This window comes from Scyliorhinus torazame, chromosome 17, assembly GCF_047496885.1.
Source record: "Scyliorhinus torazame isolate Kashiwa2021f chromosome 17, sScyTor2.1, whole genome shotgun sequence".
Classification (NCBI taxonomy): domain Eukaryota; kingdom Metazoa; phylum Chordata; class Chondrichthyes; order Carcharhiniformes; family Scyliorhinidae; genus Scyliorhinus; species Scyliorhinus torazame.
In genome coordinates, this window is record NC_092723.1 from 32423962 (window position 1) to 32433893 (window position 9932).

The 9932-nt window shown below is 43.0% G+C and overlaps 1 long non-coding RNA gene across 1 annotated transcript; it reads left to right on the plus strand.

The window, feature by feature from the left end:
• Positions 1-548: 548 nt before the first annotated feature.
• Positions 549-5373, plus strand: LOC140393519 (uncharacterized). The gene is made up of 4 exons (XR_011935641.1): positions 549-607; positions 875-1056; positions 3553-3670; positions 5099-5373. It is a non-coding gene; the product is annotated as an uncharacterized lncRNA (long non-coding RNA).
• Positions 5374-9932: the final 4559 nt, after the last annotated feature.

A 9932-nucleotide genomic window follows, 5' to 3' on the forward strand; every position in this document is an offset into this window, starting at 1 on the left:
ATCCATGCTCTGGATCCGTGGAACACATACAGGCCACCAACACTTAAAATAATGCAACACTATTTTATTAAGTTAGAAACTGTTGAACATACTTTCACTGTGGGTTAACACGATGTTAGATTAAACTAAAGACCTATGCCTGTCCTAACCAGTCTATGCACTCAGCACATGGTGCTGTAAGCTGTAAGATCTGTCCTTGTTGGAGGCTGCATCCCAAATGAGCGGGAACTCTGATGCCCCCTGTCTTTATAGTGAGTGTGCTCTAACTGGTGATTGGCTGAGGTGTTGTGAGTGTTGATTGGTCTTGCTGTGTGTTCATCAGTGTGTGAGTATCTGCACCATGATATTCTGGTGTATATTATGACACACAAGTGTGGTCAGTTGACTTTTGTTTGGAATATTGGTTGATTTAGAATGTTTGTTTGTGGTTCTTTTTGTTTCAGTATTGTCACCAAGAGGATGCTGTAATGGTCAGTGACAGAGAGAAGTTAGGTGGGGAATTGTTGCTGACTGAGGAATTGGGGTTGTGTTCACTGGCACTGCAGTCAGATGAGCTGATCACTGTTGTATAGCAGTCACTCCCTCGTTTCTTATGAAAATGCTTACGGTACAGTGGACTGGCACACCATAAATGTATCATGACTGCTGCCAGGACAGGGGACATTAACCTTTACGATGTGCTGAGTATGATGGCATTTGGGCTGGATTAAAGGGAATGGGAGCCTTTTGGTTGTGGTGCAGCTTTGCGTTTCCACGTGGTGCCTACAAAGCGACATGTGCGCAGTCAGTGGTACCTTCCACCATGAAGAAGCTCTCCTGGATGCTTCTGTCTGGCAAAAGAGAATTAAATGTGTTCTTCTCTCTTTGCATACAGAATATCAGTGACGATCCTTACACAAGAACAGGGCAAACCAAGCGATGTTAGAGGTGTCACCTGCTCCAGCCTGGTAGGAACGTAGCTCGAAGAAGTTCAAGTCTATTGTCACCTTCACAGTCGCTGACAATGCCAACTTCACCTGCTCTCTGCAGCAGGTAACAGGGCACCCTTTAGAGAAGGTGAGATGTCGCACACAATCTTCTTTGCTAAGATTATGAAAGAAGAATTGTTCTCTAAAGAGCCTGGGGTGGAAATAACTCTAAGCAAACACCCTTCTCATTCCCCTCTTCCCTCTTTGAACAGCTTGTCTTTTGCTGTGTTGCCTCTTCTCATTTTCCCTGTCATGCTGCAGGCCAGAGGGGATAGGAACTACAGCACTCTAACGGGGTGCAATTGTTGTGAACAAAACCCTGAAAGTGAAAGCCAAGACCTTCACCACATGTCACACCACTCTCTGTAGACTACACCAAACGTAGTCTGCAGCACAGACCTCCAAGTACATATACTAATTCAGCAAAAGCCAGTAGAAATCAACGGGAAAGTGTGTTGTGATCTCCTTAAATTTGTCTGGAGACAGGTGAAGAGGGGAGGCCATCTTGTTGCTGAATCCATGTTGTTACGGAGCCTTGGCAACTCTCAGCTGGGGCTAAGATACTGCACCAAAACCATAACATTTTAAAGTTTTAATTTGGTCTGGAAAGATCGAATCGTTCCAGGAGTGATAACATAGAAATAGGCTTAGTTATTTGAAATGAAAAATGAAAATTGCTTATTGTCATAAGTAGGCTTCAAATGAAGTTGCTGTGAAAAGCCCCTAGTCGCCACATTCCGGCGCCTGTTCGGGGAGGCTGGTACGGGAATTGAACCGTGCTGCTGGCCTGCCTTGGTCTGCTTTAAAAGCCAGCGATTTAGCCCTGTACAAACAAACTTTATTAAAACAAAAAAAAACAATATTTCAACTTTTAAGCTTTAACCCTAACAATAACAGATTCAATGTAGTTCCTGAACCCTAATGCACGAGTTCCCATTTAACAGCACTTCAAAGGAACATGCACTTACATGGGCAGGCAAAGGTGATACTTGCATTTACGAGGCAGTTTTACTTCTGTTCGCGAAATTACTTCAGAACCCTTTTTGAAAGTCTGTCTTATGGACACTTACACAATGAGCAGCTTTCCATGACCTCGCTCTGTGGCTTTTCAAATTCTTCTCCCACCTGTTCAAACAGAATTCTTCCTCTATCACTCTCTGAGCTCCGCCCATCACCTCAAACAAAGGTTCACTCCTGGGGTGTGCAGACCTGAACCTATTATCATTATCTTGGCTGTCTGATTTCTCACTCCCTTTTATACAAAAGAACAGGGCTGCGCTATTGATATGCAAAAAAAAACCCTACCATTTATGACAAAGAAGCCATCAGACTCTGTAATGGGCTAATGGTTGGTCAAACAAGAGTGTCCGAAAGGACAATGGATCTCGGGTGGATTACCTTGGCTGAACAGGGGCATCCTGTGTGTTCCTTCCACTAACGAGTTTAAGTCTGAATGGGACAATGTAATTCAGGGCAGGCGTGGACATATCCCTCTGACTCCATGCTAGATGTTTTTTCCCTCAGTCTGTTAACCCCCAAAATGTCTACTATATCTTTGATCCCATTTCTGGACCCAATTTCCTAATATCTCCCTCTCATATCAATGTTCAGCTGCATAAGGTTAAGGGAAAGTGTTAGGTGGATAATACAGGCTGAAAAAGCCAAATCAGCACTCAACACAATCTTGCAATCTGTTTAGCCTTCAAACTTCCACTGTGTGCTCCCAGTGTCCACACTGGCACCCCAACTAAAAATTGTCTGGCATGGGTAGCACGGGAAGTGTGCATGCATGGTATGGATGCGAAACAGCAGTCTCACCATTGAAAGTATGGACGGTGCACAACTTGCAATACTTTTCTTCAAAAGGCACAATGAGAAGTTAAAACAACTGACTCCTTTAACAAGAACTACGCCCAGTTTATTCCCTGTTACTGTACAGAATTATATTATATTAAGGGCAGACATTTAAACAATTATCTCACTTGCAATTTCCATCTTTACAAATGTTGAACTGCCTGTCATTCATTTAATCTGTCCAGTTCAATAGCTACTTTCTGGTGGAGTTTACCAGTGAAAGCTCTTTAAGCTTGAAGAGACTTTGGAAACAAATTAATTTTTGTGCAACATAAATACTCGTAATTAACCTGTGTAAACCCCTGATACATGAAGACAATATTGTGGAAAGTCAATAATACTAATAGGAGGAGTGTAGTCATTTCCCTCAACAGGAGTTATGTGCATTGTGTAAGTGTCCATAAGCTTTCCAATTAAGTTGGCAAGAGACATGTTATTTTTACACTTGTAAACAACAAGAAATAAATGGTACTTTGATTTATAGACTAGAATTAGCCAATTAAGTGCATGGCACAATTTCCTAATAATGGCTGAGGTGGTGGAAATTTAAGACAGACCTGGCCATTCAATTGTAAGGGCAGGGGGGATTTCTATATTCCAGATCAGGGTGTTATATTTCTACGGTCACGCTGGTAGCAGTATAACTCCAATAAGATGCAAAGTTACCTTTGAACACATGCTTCCCCCTCTAGAAAACACTGCATTCTGAGTGGTTGTCGTTTAATATTAGGATACGTCAGATCAACACTCTCCTGATGCTAACAAATTAGTTGATGAGCTCCAATATCAGTTCATATGAGGTTTGCTGGCTACACATTACAGGTAACAGGTAATGTACATGGCCTCAGGTAAGAACTAAAAGATTTGTATATGATCTCAGATCATTGCCTGCAATATAAGTGTACATTATACATTGCTGATGACAAGATGGTTTAAAGTGGTTGGTACCACAGATACATTGGATAGAGCATTCACTTGTGCGGTAATAAAACCTGAAGAACTTTCCACCAGCCACTGGCAGTGGAAAGAATACTAAAAATATATAAACTGTTAGGAGCCCATTTTCAACCAGCAAGTGCCAGCTGTAACCATAGCAACTCTCCCTCTTACTGTTCTGATTCTTTCTCCACAAGCTGGAGACTAAGCAGACCCCTTCACATTCACATTCAACTCACTGATCCAAACTAAAGTTGAGAAACGTGAACCTCGACAGTGTGCTTAGCTGGGGCACGCACAGTCCTTTAGGAGATGCTTTTCTGCACAAATCTATTAACTAATAACATCTGTGCAGCACAACAATGATTTTGCATAAGTATCATGGATGGGATATTATTTATTGTACTCTGCACCATAAGAAATAGGAGCAGGAGTCATATGCCCGTTTGAGCCTACTCCACCCTTTAGTAAGATTATGGTTGAACTCCAACACCAACTCCACTTTCCCGCCCTGTCCCCATATGCCTTAGTGCTCAAAAATCTGCTGATCTCTGGCCTGAATATATAAAAGCCCTCTCGTCGTCTTCTGGTGTTCAGAATTCCAAAGATTCACAATCTTCTGAGTGAAGAAATTTCTCCTCATCCTAAATAAGGAGAAATTTCTGTTCCATCAACAGAATACTGCAGGAGAGCAGTTGAATGATATAATTGTGTTAATCGCAATCAGGTGGTGTGGGGATGCCACAATTTAATTCAACAGGTCATCTCCAAGTCTTAACATGTTCTGAATCAGCTGGTGCTGTGCTTTTTGAGGAGTTCACAGCAACATATAGTAACAGGGGTCTTTTAAATTCCAGTATAGAGTACCCAGTGAAGGGGTACATTGTCAAGGCAGTACGAGGTAGTTGGCGATGGGTGGGCAGGGTGGTGGAGTCAGGAGCCGGTCTTGAAAGCGGGCCTTGAACTTTACTGTCACCAGTTGAAGAACACCACAATAATTTGAATCTGCATAGCACCTTTAACTCAGCAAAACCTCCCAAATGTGTTTCGCTGGAGTGTAATCAGAGAGACATTCACACTGAGTCGGAGAAGGAAACATGAGGGCAGTTGCGAAAAAGTTTGGTCAAAAAGATAGCTTTCAAAAATCGTCTGACTGGAGAAGACATAGAGGGGCTTGAAGAATGCAGGGTTAGAAGGAGCAACGGGTTCAGGCTGTGAGGCCTGAACAGACATTTTCCATAGTGATTTCTACATATGTAGAAATGGAAATTTAATTCTTTATTTTATTTGTTTTGTCTTTCATTTCTTCTTGTGACCAGGTTTTCATTTTTGTCCTGCAGAAATATGAAGAACTAAGGAAACCTAAAAGCGATACAACCACAGCAAAAGATTCCACCTACTCTTCATTATAATGAGCAAGAATATATATTACCGGGCTTTTCACCAGTGAATGTAAATCATGGAAAACCGACAAATCTGAAGCTTTGCTCATTCCGAGTGCTGTTTAACCACTGAATGCAAATGTGAATTTAGTGGAAGTTCAATTTCCCCACTCCTCGGCGTCCTTTTCTCTTCCTAATCAGTGCTAAAATAATAAATCAGTGACTGAGCTGTCTGCACATGCCTCTGTTTATAAGCCAAAACTGCAAAGTGTAAATTGTGAAGACCTCCCACCAGTTCACACACGCAGGGGGAAAACCGTGCAGTCGCTAATAAAGGAAGGCAAGCCACAGTCAGACTTCTACCCAGTGTAAGTTTTAAAAGGAATACTTAATCAAACCTGACTGTTCCTTGTGCCGCCACAGAGAAAGTTTATTAACCACATTCATTTTCGCACATTAAATGTTAATGGGTGATTCACAAAAGGTTGCAAGTAATCAATCGACAGTAATGGGGCACCAGAGAGAGGGGAAAATATAAACTCTCAACCATTTTCTACCAAGCCTTAGCCTTCCAGTCAGAACATTATTAAGATCTCTATAAATTAATTTGCTCTGTGACATGGGGAGATAGATTTTTTTCCCCTCATTTTTAATATTCTTCAATATTACATTTCAGTGTCGGTAGCCATGGTGATAGGTACTTAATTTCCCCAGATACTCAAACAAGGCATGGATTTCTTTCATTTAGAACACAAGTATTATAATTTATAACTTTCAACTCAATTAAATATCCTGTTACAGAATCTCTGAGGCATCTCTTAACATTGCTGTGCAATTGCAAAAAATTTGTTTTTTTTCTCTGCATTGTTTCAACAGTTCTTATATCTAAAAGACCAGATCAAATCATTCAAATATTGTACCTTTTATTTTAAGACTATTTTGTGGCTTCGCAAAATGTGTGAAAAAATTGGTGAGAAACATTCCTTTCTTGATCTATGCTTTGCCGCACTATAAAAGTTAATCCCATCTTTATTGTTCCTCATTGCAACACTTTTGGATCAAGTTGTGATCTAGCACTGATTGCTGTAGGGGTCTCATGAACAGAATCCCTTGTGCTATATATCTCTGTACTGCAAAAATTCTTGTTATGCACCCCAGGACCACCTCGTATCTCTGATATAAGCTGATGAGTTCTGGGATGTTGGGTGGAGCCATGGTGTACATGTGGAAGGTTAGCTATTGCAGTTGGAGACCCCAGCCTAAAAATCGCAGAAAGCATTTTACACAATTCTCAAAGACCATTACAGGAAAACATTTAGAATATTTCTCACATCAGCAACTTTTGGCCAGCTATTTCTTCATTATAGTTTGCTGGCTTTTCCTAACAGAACATGCATCTCTGTGAACACCACAACTGAACAGATTGAAGCATCCTTCCTGCATCAAGGAACGGAGGAATGGGGTAACACTTCAGAAGTCGTGGATATGTGGTAAATTCGCAAATATTGCACAGTGAGCTTGAAGCTAATTTCTGGGCTCCTGGGGGAAGAAAAGGCCTTTCTTTTTTGTGGATATACATAAGAATATAAGAAAAAGGAGCAGGAGAAGGCCACATGACCCATCAAGCTGGCTCAGCCAGTCAGTACGATCATGGCCGAACTTGTGCTACAACGTCCGCCTGTTTCCCATACCCCTTTGTTTCTTGAGATAACAAAAATCTGTTTATCCCAGCCTTAAATGTCCACAATCATCTGGAGTAGAGAATTCCATGGATTCATAACCCTATGAGTGAATCAATCTCTCCTCATCTCAGTTCTAAATTATCAGCCCCTTTTCCTGAAACGGTGCCCCGTGTTTTTGATTCCCTGGTCAATGGTCTAGATTTTCCAGCCCTTCACACCAGTGGCATATTCCAGTCCCGCCGGTGTACATGGAGATTTCAATGACTCATCAGCCCTGCTGTGGGTTGCACTGGAAAATTCCAGCCAATCTCTCAGCTTCCACCCTATCAAGTCCCTGCAGAACTTTGTAAGTTTCAATGAGATCACCTCTCATTTTTCTAAGCTCTTGAGAATATAAGCTCCATTTACTCAGCCTCTCATCATGGAATCCCTACAGTGCAGAAGGAGGCCTTTTGGCCTATCAAGCCTGCACCGACCCTCTGAAAGTGCACTCTACCTCGACCCACTTCCCTGCACTACCCCCATGACTCCGCACATTGATCATGCCCAATCCACCTAACCTGCACACCCTTGGATTGTGGGAGGAAACCGGAGCAACCAGAGGAAACCCACACAAACACGGGGAGAATGTGCAAACTCCACACACACTGTCGCCCAAGGCTAGAATCGAACCTGAGTCCCTGGCGCGGTGAGGCCGTGGTGCCACTAAGGACCAAATTAATGAACCATTGCTGTACTGCCTCCAATCCAAGTATATCCCTTCTTAAATGTGAAGACGAAAACTGTGCCCAGTATTCCAGATGTGCCAAATACACCCAAATGCGGCAAATACATCAAATGCCATTTGAAAAAGTACAAATGTTCACGTGCACTAACATATTAAGCAGATGTATTACAAGTAACCCTGTGATATACCAATTATCTTGAAAGTTGAGTCCTTAAGTGTCTGAAATAAAAGTCCACACCTCGGTCGTGTGAAACCTCTTTGCCTGGAATTTGCACAATGGGTTATCCAGTTAAGAGTCCAGTGGAACATTTTGAGAAATGGCATGAAGACCGAGAATTTGCCTTGTTTCTCCCCCAGTGATGTAGTGAGAGATTTAAAGAACCCCACAGAATTTCCATCATCCCTTATTTTAACTTTAAAAAGGTAACAGGGTATTAAAGTTGCATGTGGTATAATTTTGACACAATAAAGATCCCCCCAGATATTTTAGGTGCAAAAGAGCCTCTGAGTTAAAGGAAGATATCTGAAGCTGAAAAGCTGCTTTGGCCCATTTTTAGCAGCAGACGCCATCTTTAGAAAGAGGTTGAAGTGCACACTACGAATCGCTGCCCAGGGGGTTGTTAAAGGGCTGATTGAAAATTTTCCTATAATGCCCATTAAAGTGGCTGCATGGCATGTTAGTGGATAGTGCTTGACCTGACACCTTCCTGTAACAGCAATCGTTCATTGGGAGTAAATAATTTATTGCTGAGGATTTAGAATTTTTCACCTTTTACAGTTCACCTGCTGCACAATATTTCTGGCAAGCGGAGCTCTTCAGTACAGGAAACAGGACTAAGTGCGGCCTCAGCGAGGCATTCCCTGCTGAAGCCCTGAATAGACCAGATTCTCGGTAGATATCGTGGTATTTAAGAAGGAGTTTGAGTTCTTCTATTCGGTTAATTCTACTTCTGATGTTACCTCTCCCACTTTGTGGGAGACATGTAAGGCCTATGCTCGGGGGCTGGTTATTTTTTACATGGCGAACAAAAGGGTAAGATTGCTGGAGAGTTAGCGTCATGTGGAGGTCTGTTTGGCTGATGCTGAGAAGTGCAAGAGGGCCCCTGAAAGCAATTGTTGAAGGAGGTTCATGCAGCAAGGGTGGCTCTTGACTCATTCCTGATGCAGCAGGCCAAGAGAAGTATAAGGTTTGCAAATCAGAAACTGTATGACTTTGAGAATAAGCTGAGTAAGTATTTGGCCTATCTGACTCAGAAGAAGGCTGTCTCGAGGACTAGCCCCTCTGTGGGGGGAGGTTAATGAAGACTGAGGAGATTAATGAGATTTTTAGGGATTCTTATGTTGAGTTATGCAAGTTTGATCAGTCTGGGGATGTGATGGCAGGCGTCGAACATTTTTTCTCTTTTCTTGGGCTATCTGCGGCTTCCGAGGATCAACACTTGGCCCTTAATGCTTCCATCTCTGAAGACGATGTGGCTGCGGCCATTAGGGAGCTTCAACCAGGTAAATCCCCTGGACCTGGTTTTGGGTGTGATTTTTACAGAAAGTTTAAGGATCTGTTAATAGAGTCACTGGTGGCTGTGTGATGTTACTCCATTGAGGCAGAGCTGTTACCACCGACACTTCAGGAGGCCAGCATCTCCCCAATTTTGAAGACAGGTAAAGACCTGGAGGGACATGCCTCTTACGAGCCAACCTCCCTTTTGAATGTCGATTTGAAATTGTGCTCTAAGGTACTGGTGAGACAGTTGGAGGGTATTCTTCCGACAATTGTTAGGGAAGACCAGACGAGGTTTATTGAGGGCAGATTCTCCAGTAACAATGTTAGGAGATTGCTGAATGTTATGAGGACACTGGACAGACTGATGATCTCGTTGGATGTGGAATAAGCCTTTGATCGGGTTAAATGGAATTATCTGGTGTACATGCTGCAGAGATTTGGATTGGGTGAGGACTATGTTAAGTGGATTCAGGGGCTAGACCAAAGGCCTGTGGCGGCGAGAAACACAGCACCGTCGAACGGCACTCAGGTGAGATAGGGGCCTCAGTGGGGGACGCACAGCCATGGCCGCACATAGCACCATTTTCTGCATTGAGGTGCTCCGCTCTCCAGATCTCGAAAGTGCAAGAGATTGGGACATTATTTTTCAATGGTGTTCTGATCTCTGGAGCCTCTGGCATGACGCCGGACCTCTCCAAGACCCAACTCACTATGAGGGGTCCCCGGGTCCTCTCGCATGCCCCCAACACCTGTGCACCATCAACCAGATCGCTGATGTGCGAAAAATGCAAGCATGGCACCCTGGCAATGCTGACCTGGTATGTTGGCCGTGCCACTGCCAGATTGCAGTGCCACTTTGGCACTGCCAGGATGCCAGTGCCA